Source organism: Bombus vancouverensis, unplaced genomic scaffold (genome assembly GCF_051014615.1).
Source record: "Bombus vancouverensis nearcticus unplaced genomic scaffold, iyBomVanc1_principal scaffold0045, whole genome shotgun sequence".
In the NCBI taxonomy this organism is placed as follows: Eukaryota; Metazoa; Arthropoda; class Insecta; order Hymenoptera; family Apidae; genus Bombus; species Bombus vancouverensis.
The window spans coordinates 57,463-81,964 of NW_027468936.1; the positions used below are offsets into that span (position 1 = coordinate 57,463).

General features: G+C 38.1%; 1 long non-coding RNA gene and 1 pseudogene across 1 annotated transcript; one reads left to right on the forward strand and one right to left on the reverse strand.

The window, feature by feature from the left end:
• Positions 1-486: 486 nt before the first annotated feature.
• Positions 487-2,263, reverse strand: LOC143304640 (uncharacterized). Its single transcript, XR_013061311.1, has 2 exons — positions 1,693-2,263; positions 487-1,574 (listed from the first exon to the last, which is right to left on the reverse strand). It is a non-coding gene; the product is annotated as an uncharacterized LOC143304640 (long non-coding RNA).
• Positions 2,264-3,425: 1,162 nt separating this feature from the next.
• On the forward strand, positions 3,426-7,115 carry LOC117157500 (rRNA biogenesis protein RRP5-like; annotated as a pseudogene).
• The last annotated feature ends 17,387 nt before the right edge of the window (positions 7,116-24,502 follow it).

Sequence of the window (24,502 nt, forward strand, 5' to 3'; positions counted from 1 at the left end):
TTCTATGAAGTGTAGTAGCTAATGAAGATTAATTTTACGAAGTATTAGAGCAAAAGAGAATTAAAAAATTAAAAAGATCTAAATAAGATTGTTCGTGTGGCTTAATTATCTCAATTCTGGTACACCACTTGTTACATTCTAACTAATTAGCGCTAAACAATAACTTGCAAATATTAAAGATATTAACACCTTAATATTAACACCTAAAGGTTTTCAGGAAATTTTATAATATTTGATTATTGTATATCTAGTCATTGATTGATAAAATTTCTTGTATAAGCATAGATCGAGGTTGACGTCATACGCAGATTGCATATCATTGACAGGTATCGTTTTAATTTATTTTATGGCTAGAATCATTTGAATATTATACGAATAATTATTTCCATTCGAACGATTAATAAATCACGTACCTATAAAAGATATATTATGAAAAAGACGTGACGAAACAAAAAAATATTGGAAATTCCGTTGTCATTAGATCAATTATTTTTGCAATGATTTTTATTTCCATGTAATTACATATGAAATGGGTAATTCATTAACATCTCCTCGAATCGAATATAATTCGTTACACTTCACAACGATTCAAATAATGGACGGGAAATATATAATAACTTTCCTGTCCTTGCGTTAAAATAGTACTGTACAAATCAGATGATACAGGAAATACCCAAAAAACCCAATTACATCCACATTGCATGACAGCACACTTGCAATGGATTTTTGTGATTTCAATGTCACATACAATGACACAACTAATCAGAACACGTTCGAGGCTATAGACATTGAAATTACCGCGTGTTTAATACGTTTAAAGCATAAATCTAAATTTCACGCGATTATTTCTTTGTACATTGTGAAACTCTTAAATTATCTTAATCGAATAAATAATCCTAATGTAATAAAACATCTTGAAATAGACCTAGATATCTGAAACAGAAACTCGAAGGATAAGAAATCCTAAAAGGTACTAATCCTAAAATAACAAACTCCTAAATAATAAACAAGTGATAAAACCTGTTATAAATAATAAAGCTTACCTGGAATAATCAAACCCTAACTAATCGAAAATAAAATAAGGCAAGCAATTCTTAATCTTTCAAGTAATTTTTCCGAAAACACAGAAAGATAGAGAAATTAAAAAGACGCAGCACAAATTGTAGCACAATGAAAGTTTCAGAGCGATGAATACGATCGTATTAAACTAAATAATTTTCAAAAGTGAAATTACACTGAAACGTATATCGATGATATTTGTCATTTCTACGATCTGTTTCGCGTGATCGTGCTTCTTTTCTGATGTAAATTCAATTTATAATACGAACTAAGTTTCCTTTATTATTATTAGTCCTGCGTCTTTTTAATTCGTCACTTCTTTTATTTCAGAACAATGACGGGCTCCAAGATGCTGTTCGGATGTTTGGCGTTAATTGCTTTTCTGCATCCATTAGTTCACGTTTGTACTTCGAGTAGTACATCTCAAGATTTGTACTTCGAGTTGTCTTTTTCCATGCACTTCAAATTCCAATACGATCTGGTCACGTGGCCTTCGTACAATTTCGAAATTTTACCTGTTTGGTAATCGTCAATGAAAAAAGAAGTTATGCGTGACCTCAACACATTGAAACAATTTTTATGATTTTTTATTTGCCGGTTGGTCAGCAAGTTAATGGAAACATTTCACTTAACTATTCGCGTTAATTTCTTCGGTTTAACTTTTGGGAAATGCTTCGTTAGCTTCGGGAATATTCCAACGATTCGTTTTACGTACAAAATAAGCATGATAAATATTACATCACGGTAATGTAATATCGGAATATATTAAAGGTGTAATTTTGTCCGATTAATTATAATTTATTAATAATGGATTGAAAATACAGATATTAGTTAGACAGAGAAACGATGTTTGTATTAACAGGAAAACTAAATGCAATGCTCGTATTTTTTATATTTGGTAACTCTCTCTCTCTCTCTCTCTCTCACTAGCAACTCTAACACTCGACAATTCTAACGACTCTATGCTTCGACGTCTCGATCAACTCTGACCCTCGCCAATGCATTCCTGCTCGGTCGTGCTCGCTCTTGCTCTCGTCCTCTCACACACACACGCACACACGCACACGCACACACTTTCTGGCTCACATGCTCTGGCCTCTCGATTGCCACTCCTTGAAATATGAAACCGTACTTCTGTTTTGACGCTGTTTATCTTTTCTCGCGTCACTGTTACTAGGCGCTCTTGGATGTAAACAAACTACAAAAAGACAACGTACACGGTGTTTTCTAATTTCAGCCGATCTTCAATCAAAGCTATTCTACGATATTACAGAATTATATTTCCCCCTTTTTAATTAATTATATATATATATATATATATATATATATATATATATATATATATATATATGTCGGGTTTACATTAGAATTAGGGTTAGGGGCGTGAAACGAATCTTCGTTTGGGTTACACGTTGTCGTTATGCAATAGAGAAGACATTGACAAGTGCAAATACGATTATTATAGAACCGGACAAGTAACCGTGGTAGTTAGGTACTCGAGAAACTAATGACAATGATCCTAGGTTCAATAACGATTCCGCGGTCGACGGGATGATAGATGAACGTGCTCACAAAATCTAAGTTGGACGCGTAATATTCACTGGTCGTAAAGGGTTACTCTTTTCATCGATGAAATCGCGAGCGAGAATGACTTTCCCGTCCTGATGATGCCACAGAGGAAAACTATAATGGGGTGTGTCTAAGGACACGAGATCATCGGATTCGTCGAGAAAAGCCTTCGTTCAGAAAGTAAGGGAAATTGGCGTTGCTGCTAATTGGTCAATCTCCATATCGGTGGTTAGAAAAAGATGCTAGCCGCCCTCGAGGGAAAGTTGCTAGTGGGAGACGCCGCTCGTTGAAAAATAGGTCTCCCCTATTTTCCCGTAGGTGGGACAAAGACTGTTTGTCTGTTTGAAGGACTTTAGTTGACTAAATCTTAAGATTTATAACGGGCCTTCAGGCTAGCCGAACATGTACTGCGGAGACGCATCGACATCTGGCAATAATCTTACTCGGAGAATAGGCTCTGCGTGTGATGAGCTACAGGACAGAGACCGTTGGAATGTTTACCGTCGCGTGCCGTCACAAATATTTCTTTTAAGGAGGGCTATAGAATTACTCCATACCTTTGTTAGACAAAGCGTTCATCCCTTGGCCGCGACTACGTTAGGCGACGGACTGTCGCCTCGAGCCAAAGCTCACTATCACTAATCTCGAACAATTACAATCGGATTGAACAACTACAATTGTTTAATTACAGCTATAGTAGACTCTAGGTTATAATGTTGCGGGATTATCCAAAATTCCAAAAGCTCCGGTGTTCTTTCATCTCCGACAAATATAAGTACTGTCGAGCGACGCTCGTACAAACGTATTCGTAAAAACAGTGTATGATTGCTCGCATATGACTCGATAACTCGTATAACTCCGTTAATTACCGTTAATAACTCGTGAAACTCGAATTATAACTGACTCGCTCGCGACTGCTTCCTCTTATTGATAAATGATTTTTTGTCTATTACACGCCTGTCAGATTTCTTTACGAGCAGAACTGTAGCAAGTGCTATTGTAGCAGAATACAAAAAAATGATGCGTGCCTATGTGGGTGTCACGTTTATCTGCAGTTACGAAAATCTGAACTTTAGAAAGAGAACGTTGTTGTGGAAGTAATGATAAGTAAAGTGCGAGTGTTTGTGTAAATTCATATTTTTATAAATTGAAAAAATTAAATCTGAGCAGACGATTGTTTTATTATAAATGTTATAAGGAGTACTATATCTTGTATATTTCATACCTCGTTCGGTCTAATACTTCATATATGAAACCTATAGTGGTCATTGTTATCTATATTCATTCAATTAATATTTATTATTAATATTTATATTGAAACAATTTATGTTTATGTCTATGTATGAAGCATAAAAGTTTCAGCAACTATATGGTACGTGGTATTAGCATTATGCTAGGCATTATTTTACATTAGTCTTTGATTCCCGCTCTCTCGCTTGCGCGAATGAGAAGGATTAGGTTCTTACTTCGTTGGAATTGAAACTTATAACTCAACTTAATATGCCTTCGCAATTACTTAACTTGTGACTTAGAGAGTACACGTAGATACCCCGACCATTACACTAAACGATTGTATGTGCCAGTTTATAAAATATGTACGTTGTCATTTACTATATAACATTTAAACCTGGCGACGTGGTAAATGTAAAGATTACAAATATTGATAAACTGAATGATTTCGTTAATGTACAACTTGGTAAATTTAATGTTCAAATTCCACCAGATCATATATCTGACGAAGATCTAAGTCCCTTACAAAAGCTGAAAGTCGACAAAGAAGTAGAAGCAAGAGTCTTGTTCCTTTATATAGGCCGAAAAAAGTATATCTCACTTTGAAAAGGTCTTTAATAACGAGTGACTTGCCCATTTTAGGAAACATACAAGACGCGAAAATTGACTCGAAACACCACGCAACTATCGTTCAAATACATAAGCGTGGAATATTGGTAAAGTTTTTCGGGGATGTCAAAGGTTGGATTCCACATACTGCCCTCGAGCTGGAAACATCTAACGTAAATTGAAACTATTCAGCTGGACAAACAATTTTGGTAAAAATTCAAACAGTGAACACAGATTCGGGAAAAGTAGTTCTAAATGTGGCTAATCAAGACATAAAAGTTGAAGAAGCAACATTCGATATTGGTGAAGAAGTAGAGGGCACAATAATAGAATCATCCGCTCAGGGATTATATTTAAGAGTCAGTAGATATAAAGGACAAACTGTTAGTACAGGATTTTTACTAGATGGTCACATGTCACCTTGTATGGAGATTGCAGCTCTACTAGCATCAAAATATGTTCCTGGTCATACACTTTCAGCTCTTCTATTTGCTACAGTACCTAATTTAATTTTAACTGGGACTTTTGCAACTCAAGGAAGGTACAGGAATTTTGAAAAACTGAAAATAGGAGACTGTATACCTTGTACGATCAAGAATATGGGTATAAGACTGGTATAAGACTTATTTTTCCAGTTGCAGAATATACGCCATTTGGATATGTGTCCCATAGTAACGTTAGTAATTTTAATCTACTGCACACAAACCAAATTTTATTGGCAAAAATATTTTCTATTAACAGGAAAGAACAACAATTAAGACTAACATTACCGCTAAAGAAAATATACATTGAATCCATTGATCCTGTATTTTAATAAATTAGTAGAACTTTCAAGGAATTCATATTACAAAAACAGACCCATTGCATCTGTCAAATTAGGGCAGAGAGTTACTGGAGAGATTGAAAAAATTACGCCTGATTGGTTGGTTGTTCAATTGCAGAATAACTTGCTAGGTATAGTGTCTAAGAATCATTACTCTGAGAATAAAAAAATAGGGGACAAAATTTCTGGGACGATTATATGGAAAAATTACGTACACGAGCTTGTCCAATCGACCACGTTATCGTTAATAATGCATAAGTGCCAAAATAAGTGCCAAACAAAATAAGCAAATACAATTTCCTGACGGTAAATTGCTACGTGGTAGAATCTTAATGGTGACAAATTGGTTTATCCTGATGCTCCTTCAAGGTATTGGCAACGGAACTTTAGCTGCGATACCTGTACGTCGTCACATAAATAGTTTACTGCCAGATCTAACACCTTATACTATTCATTCTAAAATTAAATGTTACACCTCATTAAATTTCAAAAAATCCGATATTATGCCTCTCAGCGTCATAAAATCTGCATTTGAAAAGAAGTGTTGTGTGAGAGAGAAATCGGATGATAATAATAACTTAAAAAGAAAGAAGCAAAATCAAGAGTACGTGGCACTCGCCAAAAAAATAAAAATTGAAAAGTTACGGGAAGACGAAACATGAAAAACAAAGGGAAACGAAACAGAGAAAAATCAGAGAAAGATTTAGAAAAGGAATATTCAAAGAGAATGTGTGTTGAACAAACAGGAGAAGAAAAGATTAAACTGGAAGATACCAAAGCTTCCGAAGAAGATTTGAAATATGCTGACTCAACTCTCCTTCAGGATAAAGAGTCATCTTGCGATAGTGAAGATGAAGTAGAAGAAAAACCAAATCTGAGAAATAAGAAATTATGTGCCGCTGAACGTCAAGAACAAAAAAGACAGGAGAAACGTGAAATACGTCAAAGAGAAGAAGCACTCGCCAATAACCAGTTACCAAATTCTGTACATCAGTTCGACAGATTAGTTTTAGCTAGTCTAGACAGTTCAATATTATGGTTACAGTATATGGAATATCATTTACAAACAACAGAAATCGAGAAAGCAAGAGCAGTTGCAAGAAGAGCGGTGAAAACGATTAATTTCAGGGAACAGAAGGAAAAATTAAACGTTTGGAAGGCTTGGTTGAATTTGGAGTCTAAATTCGGATTTCCTAAAGCACTGAATGATGTTTTTCAAGAGGCAGTGAAGTCTAACGATTCACTGAAAGTATACAGTCACATGTTGACTGTTCATGTCGAGGCTAGCAGGCAGATGGAACTAGAGAAAACAATTAATACCATGATTGGAAAATTTAACTGTATTCCCGAGATGTGATTTAATTGTGGAGAAGGGTTGCTAAAAATGGGTTTGAGGGACAAATCGAGGCATATTATGCAGAGAGCATTCCAATCTTTGCCAGCATCTGAACGTATGTACACTACAGAAATAAAGAGAGAGCAGTAACTCTGTTTGAGCAAATTCTAAGTTCTTATCCGAAACAGGTGGATATATGGTCTTGTTATGTTGATTCTCTAGTTAAATCTAATGATACTGATATAGCAAGGTAAAAATATTTTTTCAACTATATTTTGTCTTTTTAATTTCATACAGAATTTATCTTCTAATAATTTGTATTTACAGGAAAGTTCTAGAGAGAGCAGTTGTTCAGGCATTACCGCCTAGAAAGGTAAAGATCCTCTTTAAAAAGTTCATCAATTTTGAAGAACGAGTTCTGCCCGAGCAGTCGAGCTATGCGTACGTGAAACATAGTGCCTCCGACATTGTGCGACAAGAGTAGAGCAACAGAACCAATCGAGGATGGAAAAAGTACCATCAATAAGAATACTAAACAAAGGAGAAACATACACTATAAGCAGGGCAGTAGACCAACAGAGCCCAATTAAAACAACAAGAGAAGTACAGGACTGCGCAAATACAAAAGAAATAGAAATGGAAATAATACAAGAAGACGACGTAAAGAGCAATACTAACAAGGATCTACCACAACATAACGAAAGTTGGAGAACTGTAACTCCCAGCAAAAAAAGAAAAATAAACACAAACACAAACGATAGGAGGACCACAGAAACAGAAAGTCAACAATGGCTACAAGAAATTCCTACACAAAACTCCTTCAGCTCACTGACAGAAGAGATGGACACAGACCCTACAGAAAAACCAAGAACACTCACTCCCAAGCCACCACCAATCTACATAGACGCAAAAATAATAGATCCCCTCATTGATCTGCTAAACAGCACGGCAGGAAAAGAAAACTGCACTATCAAACAGCTCAAACTGGACCAGGTAAAAGTACAGACTAATACCCCAGAAACCTACAGAAAAGTAACTAAAGCGCTAAAGGAAGAAAACGCTGGGCATCACACTTACCAACCCAAATCCGACAAGAGCTGCAAAGCAGTAATCAGAGGTCTACACTCCAAAACAAATACAAACAAAATATGCGAGGAATTGGCCAAGATCGGACACCAGGTAAGAACGATCAACAATTTAGCCAGATTTGACACTAAGCAACCACTACCGCTATTCCTAATAGAGTTAGAACCGAAAAGCAACAACAAAGAAAAATTTGAAATTAAAAAAATCTCAAACACAATAATCACAGTCGAGCCACCCAGACATAGAAAAGATATACCACAATGCATGCGGTGTCAACAATACGGACACACAAAAAACTACTGCAACAGAAGCCCGGCGAACACAAGCCAGCTACAAAGGCTGCGTAGTCAGAAAACAACTACAAAGCAAACTCTTCCCGCCGATTCGAAACAGGACACACAACAATTTCCACACGCAACAAGACAACACAGAATCTATGTCAGCACCAAATACACAGCATGTAATGAACAATAACCACACTAACACCAATACCGTCAAAAACCGAAGCTACGCGCAAATAGTCAACCGGTCGTCACCCCTAGATAATCAAGAATAGAACAACCACAGCAACGACGCTACAGAAATCAAAGAGTTAATAAAACATTCCATAAAAAACACCGAAATACTCACAAAAATGATAAGCGAACAAAACGAACTCCTCAGACAGCAAACACAGCAGATAACAGACATGTTACAATTACTTACTAACGTGATGAGCAAAAAATAAAAATAGACACGCTTAAAATAGCAACCTGGAACTCTAACGGCCTACAACAAAGGGCCCTAGAAACTAAAACATTCCTGTATAGCAACAACATCGATATACTACTCGTTTCAGAAACACACCTCACAATGAAAAGCTATATAAAAATACCGCACTACACCATATGCGACACCAAGCATCCTCCAGGGAAAGCACACGGAGGGATGGCAGTAGTAATAAAAAACATTAAACATCACCTACACAGTCAGGTCAGTAAGGAACATATACAAGCAACCACCGTTACCGTACAGACTAACAGCAACCAACTGCAGTTGTCAGCAGTATACGTACCGCCGCGACACAAAACTACAACGCAAATGTGGGAAGAGTACTTTCGACACTTAGGTGACAAGTATATTGCAGCGGGAGACTACAATTCAAAGCACACACTATGGGGATCAAGAATCACTACACCTCGAGGTAGAACCTTGGAAAAATACATTAGAAACAATAACCTCAATATATTATCCACAGGAAGACCGACATACTGGCCGACAGACCTGAGCAAAATACCTGACCTGCTAGACTTTGCAGTTACAAAGGGACTAAACGCAAATAAACTAAACATAGCACCCAGCCTCGAGCTTACCTCCGACCATACGCCCATAATAATTGAATACAGAAACAAACCAATACTTTACAGCAGCACAGAGAAGCTATGCAATAAAACCACCAAATGGCAAATATTCAAAGAAATAATAGAGAGCAAAATCAGCTGCAACATCCCACTGAAAACACCTGAACACATCGATCAAGCAGTAACAACATTCACAGAAACTATCCAAGAAGCAGCAAGGGCAACCACTATACCTGAAACAACCAACAGACAAACAAAAACAGTTCCACTAGACATCCTCGAAAAAATTAGAGAAAAAAGAAAAGCGAAAGCAAAATGGCAAAAACAAAGAACAAAAGAAAACAAAAAACACCTAAACAAACTCACAAAAGAAATAAAAGACAAAATAAAAGAGCACAATAACAACGAGTTCACAAAGTTCATCGAGTCACTATCTGCTCACGAGAACTACAACTACTCCCTATGGAAAGCCACAAAAAAAAATAAAGAAGACAATAAAACTGGTACCAGCAACCAGAAGAATGGGCAAGAAGCAACGAAGAGCAAGCTGAAGAATTTTCCAACCACCTATGCATCACATTCACCCCACACAACATCAACAACAGCAACCACAATAGCCATACGGACGAGGACGCGCTAACTACTAGTACACCAACTGACAATCACTACACCATACCCAAAGCAACAGCACAAGAAATCAGAAACATAATTGAGAAAACAAAAAATAATTAAGCACCAGGAATCGACCTAATTAACGGCAAAATCTTAAAAAACCTTCCGCCAAAAGCAATAAGACAAATCACAATAATAGTTAACGCAATACTAAGAATACAATACTTTTCAAAAACTTGGAAACTGGCACAAATCATAATGATACCCAAACCAGGCAAGGACCCACACGAAATCAAATCCTACCGACCAATCTCACTACTTCCGATGTTCTCTAAGATACTAGACAAAATAGTTTACTATTTGGGGATAAACCCCATAATAGAGAAGAATCAACTAATACCGGATCACCAATTCGGATTCAGAAACAAACACTCCACAATAGAACCAGCGCACAGACTCGTCAATGAAATCTTACAGGCGCTGGAAACAAAACAATACTGCACGGCACTCTTTATGGATATCGAAAAAGCATTCGATAAAATAAACCACACTAGCCTACTTCAATCAATCAGGAAACAGTTCCCGGAGCAGAGATACCAATTAATCAAATCATACTTAAGAAGCTTCATAGTAAAAATCAAAGACACATACTCTGAAGTTAAAGAAATCAAGGCAGGAGTTCCGCAAGGAAGCGTCCTAGGACCAATTTTATACACATCATACACGGCCAACATACCAACAACTAACAATAGCAAAATACTGACATTCGCGGATGACACAGCTGTACTAGTCAGGCACACTAACCCAGAAACAGCAGTCAAATTACTACAAGAACATATCACAAAAATAGAAAAGTGGCTGCAAGATAAACAAATAAAAGCAAACCCCGATAAATGCAACCATATTACATTCACACTGCGAAAACAGAAACCACCAAACATTGTACTAAATGGCACACACATAATACAAACAAGGCAAGTCAAATACTTAAGACTCCACTTAGATACACGACTCACATGGAAACAGCATATTAAAGCAACAACAGACAAAATACAGATGGCAAGGAGACAAATGTACTGGCTAACAAGTCGAAAATCCAAACTAAGCATAGAAAACAAACTAAAAATATATAAAATGGTCATAAAATCAATCTGGACGTACGGAATAGCACTATGGGGAACAGCAGCAATGAGCCATATAACCAAAATAGAGGCAACGCAATCTAAAATACTCAGAACAATAGTAAACGCGCCATGGTACGTTAGAAACGAGAACATTCGGAAAGACCTGGGAATACCAATGGTCAAGGAGGAGATTAACAGAAGTGCAAGAAGGTACAGAGAAAGAATACCCAAACAAATACAACGCACCCAAACCGGCTGGCAGCGGAAACGGTCGACACATCAAGCATAAAAAGAAGATTAAAAAGGAAACACCTAACAGATCTCACAAGGACATAACCTAACAAACACGATAATGGTACCCCGCTGGGGGTAGCCACCCACATGTTATATTAGTATACCGCTATAATATTTTACCAAATGTCCTACTGGACAAATTGTAAAAATTTAAATAAATAAATAACAAAAAAAATTTTGAAGAGCAGCATGGTACTGAGGAAGACATGACTCGTGTTCAAGAAATGGCTGTAGAATATGTAGAGAAGCAGTGTACAAAATGATTAAAAATAATAAAACATTTTGACACATATTTCATTACATCACGTGAGCAAAACCTATGTTACGTGGCGCAAGATGATCCGTGCGACGTCCTTCATTGTCGGACCGTCAAAACCCAAGCACCATTAAACAGGCCCTCAATAAATCTAAGGCCCCACCATAAAACTTTAACTTTTTAACGTCATTATTTTAACACATGTTTTAAGTTAATCCTTTTGTCCTGGAGGACTTTTTAAGCCTAGAAAGGTTTTCGGTTTATAGAGGGTTATTGGAAAGGTCCTTAGGCTTATTAGGCGCTCTTAAAAATTACGGAGACTGCGGGCAGTGACCTAACGGAAAAAGTGGATATTTATCTAACGGAAAATCCGGCTTTTTCCGGATTTTTTGTAAACAATGACACCCCCTAGCAAGGTTGGTAGGAGGTTTCCTTCTCCTCTCACCACTCATTAACATGACTGAAACCAATAGGCATCACATATCGTTACTCTCACCTTATTAACGAAAAGTGTGAGAAACGAATCCGCTTTCTTCGTTCAAGAAAACACACCCACACCGAGCTTTCCTCCGTAATTGCATGAGATCGGAACATCAGTCTCCTCTATTGCTACGTCAACTACAACAAGAAACTCAACTGTAAGGGCCTTGCTGTATTACCAAAGAATACTGTGCATGTGTATCGCATCTTCATACGCCAAATCGTCGTCTACGACATATATCATACGCAACGGCGTAAGTTCGTTGTATCAATTTGTTGAAAATATATAGTTTATAATCCTGTTAATCGCAGCGCTATATCACCTCAACCACCTCTATTATCTTAACGGAAATCAGGAGATCGATCTATTCGCGACGTCGATTATTATAATCGTAACGGGAATTTACGACTCCCGCTGATGTGTTTCCGCGCGATTACGTCTCCCCGCGATTGATTGAAAATACAACCTTAATTACACAATACCTAAAACAGTCCAGTTATGTAAAGTTTTCTACCACATATACAAAATACTATTAATATTGATACAGATAAAAATGAAAAAAGTAATAATAAATTGACATATTTACAATTTCTCTGATCTCAAGTGCGTCCTTTTTATTGATTATTCTGTAATGACAAAAACAGGAATATGTCTAATCAAAAATCTTTTAGTACGTTTGGGACGCAACTGCTCCATTGTGCAGCAGTAGTTTTAGCTAATCGATCGTTACAACCACGTCCGCGCTATTGACTTCTTCAGAGGTCTCGGCGACATTTGAATTGTGCCTGAAATTGTACAATTTGGTTTTGTAGGTACCCAGGTAAATACCCTTGTCCAAGAAGTCTTCGTTTTTGTACTTCCCGTTCGTGGTTATTATGTTTTGCGTCTATCTTCTTAAATATATTTTTTGAGGTAATCCATGCTGCATCATGAAGACATTAAATAATGTAGATTTATATTGTTTCGACTCGAGATCTCTACCGATTCATTTATGTGATGCTCTGTATGAAGTGTATCATCGATCAATTTGAAGAGAGACACGATTTGAATTTTTGGACGAACTACAAATTTTTAATAGTTAGTAGCCAAAATTGAGAAGCTAAATCAAAATCCGCGCGGTCACCGTCTACTTCTTCATAAATGTAGTCATAGACTATGGACATAAAAATATGGATCGTACCATAGGTCTATGATTTATTCATCTCTGGATATAATGTTCTTGATTCGTGATGTAGTCGCGCGTGGGTTGCCTCGTTGCTTATTGCCCCGGTGTAGCTGATTCCTCCATCTGGTTTAGGATCAGTTGCCTGCAGCTTGTGAAGCAAAAAAATCAGAGACTGTTGAAGAATTTTGAAGATAGATCTGTCTTATACTGTTCATTCTAAAATAAAACGATATATTTCATTAAGTTCCACAGAATAAATTATTGCGCCTATTTGCATGGTAAGATTTGCTTTCGAAAAGAAATACTATGTAAAAGACAAGTTGTGCGATAATAATAACCAAAAAGGGTTGATATTTCTAATTTCATAGTGTGCTTACTTCATAAATGAAATTTTGGGGGTGTCCTGGAGAAAGTACTTGTTACGTTCGGATACTGGCAAAGATTGCAATGCTCTCTGCATAATGTGCCTCGATTTTTAATAATCCTTCTCCACTATTAAATCATGTCTCGGGAATATGTTTAAACTTCCCAATCATGGTATTGATTGTTTTTTCTAATTCCATCTGCCTGCCAGCCACGACACGAACAGCCAACATGTGACTGTATATTTTCAGTGAACCGTTAGACCTCACTGCCTCTTGAGAAACATCATTTAATGAGTCAGGAATTCCAAATTTCGATTCTAAATTCAACTAAGCCTTCCAAACGTTTAATTTTTCCTTCTGTTCCCTGAAATTAGTCGTTTACACCGCTCTTGTCGCGACTGTTCTTACTTTCTCTATTTCTGTTGCTTGTAAACGGTATGCCGTATACTGTAGCCATACTATTGAACTGTCTGGATTAGCTAAAACTAATCTGTCGAACTGATCTACAGAATTTGATAACTGGTTATTGACGAGCGCTTCTTCTCTTTGACGAACTTCACGTTCCTTCTGTGTTTTCTGTTCTCAACGTTCAGCGGCACTTAATTTCTTATTTCTCGGTTTTGGCTTTTCTTCACAATCGCTAGATGACTCTTTAGGCTGGAGGAGAGTTAAATCAGGGTTGTTATCCCAGTAAAATCCATACGCAAATATCCTTGGCTTCCGCTCGTTATCGTCACCATTATTAACATTGTTAAGCGCATATCTCAAATCTTGTTTGGAAGGTTTGGTATATTTCAGTTTAATCTTTTCTTCTCCTGTTCGTTCAACACACGTTCGTTTTTCTCTGTTTCGTTTTTTATCTTTGGTACTTCTTGTAACTTTTCAATTGTTATTCTTTTGGCGACTACCATGTTCTCTTGATTTTGTTTCTTTCTTTTTAAGTTATTAATATCATCCGATTTCTCTTCCACACAATAATGGAAGATAGTGTCACGTAGAAGACACAGGAAATCACGAAATTAACGGATCATGTCTTGTGAATTTGAAGTGTGTAGGACGTAATAGATGCCAAAAAAAAAAAACACTCGGAGATATTTAAACAGTATATTTATTAACAATTCTCTCTTTCGACACTTTGCGTAGAACTCGCGATTACACTTGACGATTCGCAATTCTCGGTTACAACTGATAGACGATGAGTTAAGGTGGCGATTGAGCAAAGTGCGCGATATAAATTAAGATGATGACTACTCAAGGAACGTAGAGGAACTGTCCTTCTGTGACGATGACGCTGCGGAGGTGTGACTAAGGGTACGAGATAATCGGATTCGTTAAGGAAAGTTTTCCTTAGGAAAGTGAGGGAAATGAACGTCGCTGTTAATTGGTTAATTTCTATGTTGATGGTTGAAGAAGGATGCTAACCGCCCTCGAGAGAAAGTTGCTAGCGGGAAGCGTCGTCCTTGAGGAAAACAGATTTCCCGTATCTTCCCGCAGTAGGTGTTAGAGATTTAGGGACTGTTAGGATAAAGACTGTTTGTCTGTTTGAAGAACTTAACTAGTTAACTAAATCTTAAGATTTATAACAGGTCCTCAAGCTAGCTGAACATGTACTGTGTAGATGCATCGACGTCTGGTAATCGTCGCACCCGGAGAATAGGGTCTGCGTGTGGCGAGCCACGGGACAGAAACCGTTGGAATATTTACTGTCGAGTACCGCTACAACTATTTCTTTTTAAGAAGAACTATACTATTACCTCATACTTTTGTCAGGCAAAGCGTTCATCCCTTGACCGCTGCTACGTTCGGCGACTGGTTGTCGCCACGAGCCCAAGCTCATTATCACAAATCTCGAACAATTGTAATCGAGTTAAGTTATAGAGGCTAAAATATTGAGGGTTTTCCGATGAATTCCAAAGGAAGGCCCCGGTGTCCTTTCATCTCCGACATATATATTTTGTGGCATGCTTGTAAAATCTAGACATCATTCTTTTGGTAGCTTTTTATGATTGTATCACAATTTTAAGATTAATTAAACGAATATTTAATAATGATTTTAATATCGAAAGTAACGATTATTATACTACGAATTTTTATATGAATAGAGTATGTTAGAATATGTGAAACATAAGATCCGGTCAAGTAATAGGAACAAACGAAAAACAGTTTTGTACGAAGAAAAACAAGAAAGATATAAAGAATAACAGGCTTTGTTTTCGAGAAAATTGATCTTGGAAATCTGTTTGAAACATGTAAATTTGGTTAGTTACCGATTAAGCAGAGGGAAGTTATTCGACGTGCAAAAATAAGAGAAAAATGTGGAATAAGATCTTTCCATATAAAGCTTCATTTTCAAGAAAAACGAATTTCTTCGTGCTCAGTTGATAACACTGTTCAACACGTAATTTTGCAACCTTCAATTTCTTTTACCACCGTTCCTGGTATGCCATCTACACCAACCGCTTTATTCCGGTTCATCTCAGCTCCGGCATCCAGTAGCGCTCCCTTCGTGATCAAGCCCTCGCTGACACTAATACTCCCGTGGGTTCTACTTATATTTCCCCTCGGTCTCGTTAAGAAAAGCTACGTCATGATAGCCCTGTACGCCCTTCGCTATGGATCCCTGCCCAACGAGGCACAGAACTCCTTTCAACCCTTCTCCTTGTTGGTTCGAATCAGTTTCCTCATCTGCCTCTTCTTCTTCCGCAACTCCTAAATCCACTGTGCCGCGTCTCCAGTTCCTCTCGCCATTGCTCTCTAGCTCTTCTTCTCGTCGTCATCACCTCCTTTCTTAACTTCATCGACTGTTCACTCCGCCAATAATTATGATTTTTCTTGCTCATCGGAGGATAAACCCTTTTTAATTCGGAGGTACATGAGGTTTCCACTGTAACAGCATACATCGAGCCCTCCTGCATAGATGTCCCTCGGTACATGTTACTAAGCTTTCCTAATTAACCATTGCCACCAGGTGGCCCACTTAGCCAGATTGACACATACCATTTCATATTGAATAATACTTCACTTCATACATGTAGATGGCACCACTCCTTAATGTATCATAAAGCCCCTAAAGAAGGGGCCCGCTTACCTATTGGCAACCGTATGACACGTGCGCGTCTCATCACGTCGTTCAAATTATTATGTGAGCCCTACTTCCTACACTCCATTGCATATAAGCATTTGCATTTGCATTTCCCCTATCCCATCAACTCACAGTTGACCCTAGTGACAAGAAAACCTCACCTTGCCCCAATGCTACCACCCACATGTATCTTCTTCAATTCATCGATCTACTAATATTCATGTGCCAATCCAGCAGGTATTAATCGTGTCGATGCCACCCAAAGGGCAGTGTTAGTGTATTATTGTGTTCCATCGTGTGCAATTGCATTCTCTATCATACTTCATAATCTTACACCATTTAAATCTATTATATTAATTATCATCTCGAAGCCAATATTAAATACTGTTGCGTTGAAAATTAATACAAAACCATTCTCGTTATTCAATTAAAAGTAAAATAAATAACGACTAAAACAAAAACAAAACACGATAAACAGACTTAGCATGATGAGTTATTGTTATTAAAGGCGTTTTTAATCTTTCCATTCTTAACCATTAATTTAATAGTTTGTAATTAATTAATTAATTAATTTGTAGTTATGAAGCTATAATAACTCATCAATAAATGCGAACAACCAACGTCCTTTCGAATTATCTACAACAACGTACTCACGCATATTAAACATTTACTAATACGTTATATACATTAATTTATTACTTTTTAAATTATCTACTGTTTCCTATTAATTCCTTTCTTTCTAATTCCACTCTCTAATTCTTTCACTGTTTTCCATTATGAACTGACTTTATCTGATGAGTCATTATAGTTCCAAACATATTTATCCTAAGCTATTGTATTTAAATTACTTAAGGTTGAAAATAAATTTCTTCTTAAAACTTTATATTTATATAGTTCTTCAATTATATTATGTAGTATTCTACGTAATACTCCTTCATTATATTACCACTCTTTATTATATTTTATTGAACTCTGGCTTCTCCTAATTCAATTCTAATTTTATTTCCTTTTAAAGTTTTATCATTTAAATTGAGATTCGTAATTGCATTTTCTATAGATACTCGACTTTACCAACTCCTCTTCATATTTTAATTCAATAATTCAATAATTTATTGCCTTATATTCTTTGATATTGTTCATCTATGACTCATCACGCCACGATTATCGAGCATTACACTTCTTGTTTCTCTCACATTTAACATTAGATCCTCCAATTATTCCATTTATTTTTGTTCAGCGAAGATATTACCATTTAATTATACCCAAACATATTGTAACTCACTCACTCGATCATAATCCACGTCGACTCCCTTGTAATATACACCCTTTTTTTTTTATTAACGTGGAGGAAATCCGCACTGACACCAGGTCGCTTCTGGGGAAAAGCGGCGTGGTAGTGCCGGACTCCAGCCGACTAAAACCTCCACGATGACCGCCCCGGCTGCGATTGAAAGGGGCCCGGGAATTGGTGTGAGCGATACACCGCACCCCCCCCCCCCGCCTAATACCACCGCTTGATGGAGCCATGTATCATACACCCTGATATTCACTTAATACTATTCCACTCACACCAATTCTCCTATCACCTCATCCCACTTCACACCCCTTACAATTTATCGTAATAATTCATTGCACTTCCCTCCCCCTTTGTAATCCATTGTAACCCATTGCAATTTTGTTGAAATTCGCACAAGCATACTGTATTTTCGACCAGTCGTGGGGAGACGCTTTTGCTAGGAAATGCGTCAACGGAAGTCGTAAATTCCCGTTACGATTGTAATAATCGATGCCGCGAACAGATCGATCCCCTGATTTCCATTGAGATAATAGGGGTGGTTGAGGTTGTATAACGCTGCGATTAACAGGGTTATAAAGTATGTATTTCCAACAACTTTACACAAGATAATAACGCCGATGCGTAAGAGGTAAGTGAAGAATAAATGGATTGCTCTTAGATGAGAGAATCAGTGTAGAGACGATGATTGATCTAAAGACAGAGCTCGCGTCCTGGTAGATATGTTGTCGTCGACGAAGTCTTGAGATGTTGGGTATGTTAGAATGGAGAGTTAACTGAACTTCCGCTCTCATGTAATTACGGAGGAAAGCTCGGTTTGTAGGTATTTTTTGAACGAAGGAAGGGGATTCGTTGTTCACACTTTTCGTTATGAAAAGTGAGGGTAACGGTCCGCGATGCGGCTTGATTATAACCCACGTTAATGCATAAAGGTATGAGGAAGAAGCCTCCTACCAACGTGGCTCATGGGTGACCTTGTTCATGGGAAAAACCAGCTTTGTCGTTAGACAAACATTCGTTTTTCCCATTAGGTGACTACCCGCTCTCTCCGTAATTTTTAATAGCGTCTAATAAACCTGACGACTTGTCTAAGAACCAGCCATAAACCGAAACACTTATAGGATTAGAAAATCCTTCCGGATAAGCACATTAACTTGAAAACATGTGCTAACAGTTAAATTAAAAAGTTAAGGTTTATGGTGGGTCCTTAGGTTTATTGAGGACCGGAATGACGGTACGTGGACCATAGGCTGCCAGGCATTGTCGTGACCAGTTTCGACCATTTTGTTTATTGACGGTCGGACGAAATGCGTCGTCTCCAGGTTTTGCGTGGCGCGTATCCCAGGATGGGAAAGTCCCTGGAGCGAATTATATACGCTGTGCCGCAAGGGTTTCAATACAAACGGTCGTACAATATCGCCTGATACGTCGTAATCAGGAAAACGTATCTTCCTTAATTGTAATGCGGATGTATCGGACTTGATGATGTTGCGCAGCTCGGTGTCGTTTTCTTGCGCTGCGGCGAGAGTTTTATGGTCCACAGATTTCCCTATCGCTTCGATGCGAGATAGAGCGTCGGCTACATTATTGTCCAAACCTTTAATGTATCAGATGTCGGTCGTGAACTGTCCAATGTAGTCAAGATGGCGAAATTGTCGCGGTGAACATTTGTGTAGATATTGATTGAACGCGCACATGAGGGGTTTCTAAAACGTTTAACTGCGGTGTACAGAGCAAGAAGTTTGCGGTCATATGCTCTATATTTTTTCGCTGCGCGGAGGTCAAGGATTTTGTAACAAATCTTAACGACTGCCATTTGTCGTTTACGCGTTGTTGTAGTACTGCTCCTATGGCGTAATCGGATGCGTCTACCGCGAGGCTGACGGGCCCGCCTGGTATCGGATGCGCTAGTGTCACACGCTCAGTAATGTCACATGTTGAGAAGCAGTAATAGGGTGGACAAAACATACTGCATGCCACAGCTATCGATACAATAACCAGATAGTAACGGAATAGCCGTCTCTGATATACACTCGGGGATAATCCCTACAGGGGGACTAAAACCTCAGCATAAAAACCTTTCCAAATTAGCGCTCGATATCTTTTTTATTATAGCACTCTGAACCCTCACTATTTTGGATTCGTACAATAAATTTTACTACTGTTAGGTAGATGATACATTTACACTGTACATGTGAATGTGTGTGTAAGCGTCAGAGGGCGTCCAGGTATCAGTTGAGACAAAGACGATTCGAAGCTGTTAGAAGAATCTGGTGGGGTCGGTTGACAACAAGCGTGCGTACAAGAGGGTTATCGAGGTCTTCGGAGTGTAATATATGTCGGAGATGAAAGAACACCGGAGCCTTTGGAATTTTGGATAATCTCGCAACATTGTAACCTAGAGTCTACTATAGCTGGAATTAAACAATTGTAGTTATTCAATCCGATTGTAATTGTTTGAGAGTTATGATAGTGAGCTTGTGCTCGAGGCGACAGCTAGTCGCCGAACGTAGCCGCGGTCACGGGATGAACGCTTTGTCTAACAAAGACATGGAGTAATTGTATAGCTCTCTTTAAAAATGAAATAGTTGTAACACACGGCAATAAACATTCCAACGGTCTCTGTCCCGTAACTCGCCACACGCAGACCCTATTCTTCGAGTAAGATGATTGCCAGATGTCGATGCGTCTCCGCAGTACATGTTCAGCTAGCCTGAGGGCCCGTTACAAATCTTAAGATTTAGCTAACTAAAGTCCTTCAAACAGACAAACAGTCTTTGTCCCAACTACGGGAAAATAGAGGAGACCTATTTTTCAACGAGCGGCGTCTCCCACTAGCAACTTTCCCTCGAGGGCGGCTAGCATCTTTTTCTAACCACCGATAGGGAGATTGACCAATTAGCAGCAATGCCAATTTTCCTTACTTTCTGAACGAAGGCTTTTCTCGACGAATCCGATGATCTCGTGTCCTTAGACACACCCCATTATAGTTCTTCTTTGTGGCATCATCGGGACGGAAACTCACTCTCTCGCTTGCGATCTCATCGACGAAAAGGTTGACACCTTACGGTCAGTGAATATCACCAAAGAATCTGACATAGAGTACGTACACCTACCATCCCGTTGGCTGCGTATTTGTTAGTTAACCCAAGACCATTGTCACTAGTGTTGCAAGTGTGTGATCATCGTCAGTTTGCGTCAACTCTGTAACCTTTCTGTTTGTGTCAATAAAAGTCACTTCCGTGGTCTAAGAAGATGGATAGCTTCAGTGAAGAATCATTACCTACCCCAAGTCCTCACCGTGATAGCGACTCGAGCCCGGACTCGGATCGTGACTCGACATGTCAATAGGAAAGGATGTACTTACTCTTAATAGGTGTGTACCCCTACGAGGTAAGACTTGGGCGAAGTGCGGTGATGTGTGAAGAAGGTTTCGATTTTAGGAGGTAGAACAGGATATCCTGAGAAGTGGAGTTTTATATTAAATTATATTAAAGTTATATTAATTTTATAATAGTAATATTATTATTATGGCAATAAACATTGTGCAGGTACGATGAAGTTTAGCATTTTTTACCTATTTAACAGCAGATAGTTTATTGTAATTGACTATAGAGTTTATACGATTAATTGTTTACTAATATCGACTACAGAAGGAGGTTTTTAACTCTCCATATATCTATCAATGTTTATGTGTTTTATTAATTATTACTTGGTTGTAAGCATATATGAAGGAGGTACTTACTTGCTTTTACTAATGTACTTACTTGAGAGGTAAGTCTTGGCTTGCGTAGTGTTTAGGGAACGAGGTTTTTGATATCTAAAAATTGACTTTGAATTATTATTCATGAAGTGGATCTCGCTAGGATATCTATGCTCATTTTAATAATGGACCATTGTTACTTGATTTGTAGAGAGAGTTAGTTTATATTTAGTTTTTATATGTCGGAGAACAGTCAGGAACAGGGTTGTGGGCGTTTGATAGACCTCCCTTGGAGTTGGCCATCGTTGTGTGATAACGAAGATACGGCCTGATGCTACGAGTATGGACATTACCGATTCGACAATCAACAGCGGTGGTTGGGCACTTGTGATGTTAGTGACGTTGGTCTTAGGTCCGATGACGAATCCACGGTCAACGGGATGAAAGATATACTTGCTCTAACTCAAACTCACTGATCGTCAGGCGCTGCTCCCTTCGTCGGTGGGATCTCAGGAAAGAATGAATTTTCGTTTCAATGATGCCACAGAGGAAAACTATGATGGGGTGTGTCTAAGGACACGAGACCATCGGATTTGTCGAGGATAGCCCTCGTTCCGAAAGTAAGGGAAATTGACGTCGCTGTCAATTGGTCAGTTTGGGACAAAGACTGTCTGTCCGTTTGGAAAATCTTAATTGCCGGAAAAACCCAGGTTTTGTAGCGGGTCCTCGGGCTAACTGGATTTGTGCTGTGTACGTGCCTCAACATCAGGTATTCATTGTCCGAAGGAACCGTTGGAATGTTTTACTGTCACGTACCTCTATTGGTATTTCTTTTAATGAGGGTCATACTATAACTCCACACCTTTGTTAGGCGAAGCGTTCATCCCGTGACCGCGGCTACGTTCGGCGATTGACTGTCGCCTTGAGCCCAAGTTTATTATCACAAATCGCAAACAAGTACAATTGGGCAGGATGACAGCAGATTGTTTAATTACGACTGTAAACTTTAATTACAATTTTACGGATTTTCCCGAAGTTCCAGAGGGAAGGCTCCGGTGTCCTTTCATCTCCGACATATATGTTTGATTCTACTTACTATATAATGACAATAAATTTATATTTTATGTATTTATGTATATGAGGTACTTACTTTGAGTGATAGTGATAAATTGATGATGGCATGTGTCTAGCGAAGGAGGTTTTGATGCCTGTAAGCAGGCCTCGAGTTAGTTTTGTTAAGAGGATTATTATATTCTCTTGTTTGATTTTGACTATGTGATTGTTATGTTACGCTTTATGCTTTATATTTATTTTGTCTATTCAAATAGATGTACTAGGAATGATGTACTTACTTCTAATAAGTGCGTGCTCCTACGAGGCAGAGAATTGGGTGATGAATGTGTTGAGGAGCAAAGAAGGAGCTGATCTTAGAAAGTAGAATGAAGAATTATCCTGCGAAGAGGAGTTTATTTTAATTATATTATTATATTAATTGACATTGAGTAGGTATTATGGAGTGTAGAGTATTTTTACTTATTTATTAGGATACTGTTATTATAATCGACTTTTGATTTTAGAGTTGTACGATTAAATTGTGTTATTAATAATTGACTAGAGAATAAGGCTTTAACTTTCCATATATCTATCAATGTTTGTGTGTATTATTAATTATTACTTCGTTGTAAGCATGTATGCAGGATGTACTTAGTTGCTTTACGTACTTATTCTTACTTGAGAGGTAAGCCTTGGCTGGCGTAGTGCTAGGTGAGCGAGATTTTTCGATATCTGAAAGTAGATTTGAATGATCATTTAGTAAGTGGACCTCATTATCATATAATATATATGTCGGAGATGAAAGGAAAGCCGAAGCCCTTCCTTGGAAATTTTGGGAACATCCTCTAGTACCTTGGCCTAGATTTTATTATAGTTGTAATTGTTTAAGATTTGTAATAAGCGAGATTGGGTTCGAGGTGACAATCGGTCGCTGAACGTAGCCACGGTCACGGGATGTATGTTTTATCTAACGGAGGTCTGGAGTGGTTGTATGTGTTTTCCGAGAAGTGTGGTTGTGGCGGCATGCGGCCTCGAGAGCGGGCCGAGCCACGTGTGATGTTGCCTCGGAGGTGCCGATGCAATGGGACATACATTGTATTTAGTAACCAAAACTCCAGGCAGAAACTGCCTAGCAACGGCGTTTGGAACTCTCTCGATGCTTCCAACGAGTGTGCCTAGCAACGGCGTTTGGAACCTTCTCGATGCTTCCAAACGGGGATAGAAAACAAAATGCAATCGTACAGGGAGAAAAATCTCCACGAGGCTGGCATTCTTGCGATTGCCTTGGAGAGTGATACATCGAGCTTTTTCGACGATCGCATTTGCGTCTAAGTTAGTTTCGCTTAGTAAGGAGTTATCCCGGTGACCGTGGATTCGTTTGAACTCAAACATTGCTAATAGTATTATTTAATTTAATTATTCGTAGATCGTATTATTCATTAGGCTTAGTGTTTGTTAGACTTATTATTAGTTGTACTTATTATTTGTTAAGCTTAGTGATAGACCTGTATATACGTGTAAATAAAATCTCGGCTTTGTGAGACGATGGCTAGTCCACATGAAGAGTCGTCGCGCGCCCAAAATTCGAATCCTGATCCGACATATATTTTATTTATTAATGTACTATTAATATGGTACTATGAGATTTATTATATATTAGGCTATTTTACTATAATAGGTGACTATGTATTAGGTATAGTTATTATGTTTTAATAATTGACTAGTGATATAAAAGTATGGAGTTTGGTTTTTGTCTATAGTATTATAAGGAATGTACTTACTTTAAGAGGTTGTGATATTAAGTGGGTTGCTTACTTACTGATTTAATTTATTTAATGGTTAACTATTGATATATAAGGAGGTACTTACTTCAAGAGATAGGGTTAATTCGAGGATGGTCTAACGTCATGCGAAGGAGGTCTTGATGCCGGTAGTGATAAACTAGTTTGCGATCGTTAGTGCTTTTAGCGGTGATTGATATGTTTATTAAGTGGTGAATTGCTGGTGGACGTGAGCGCACC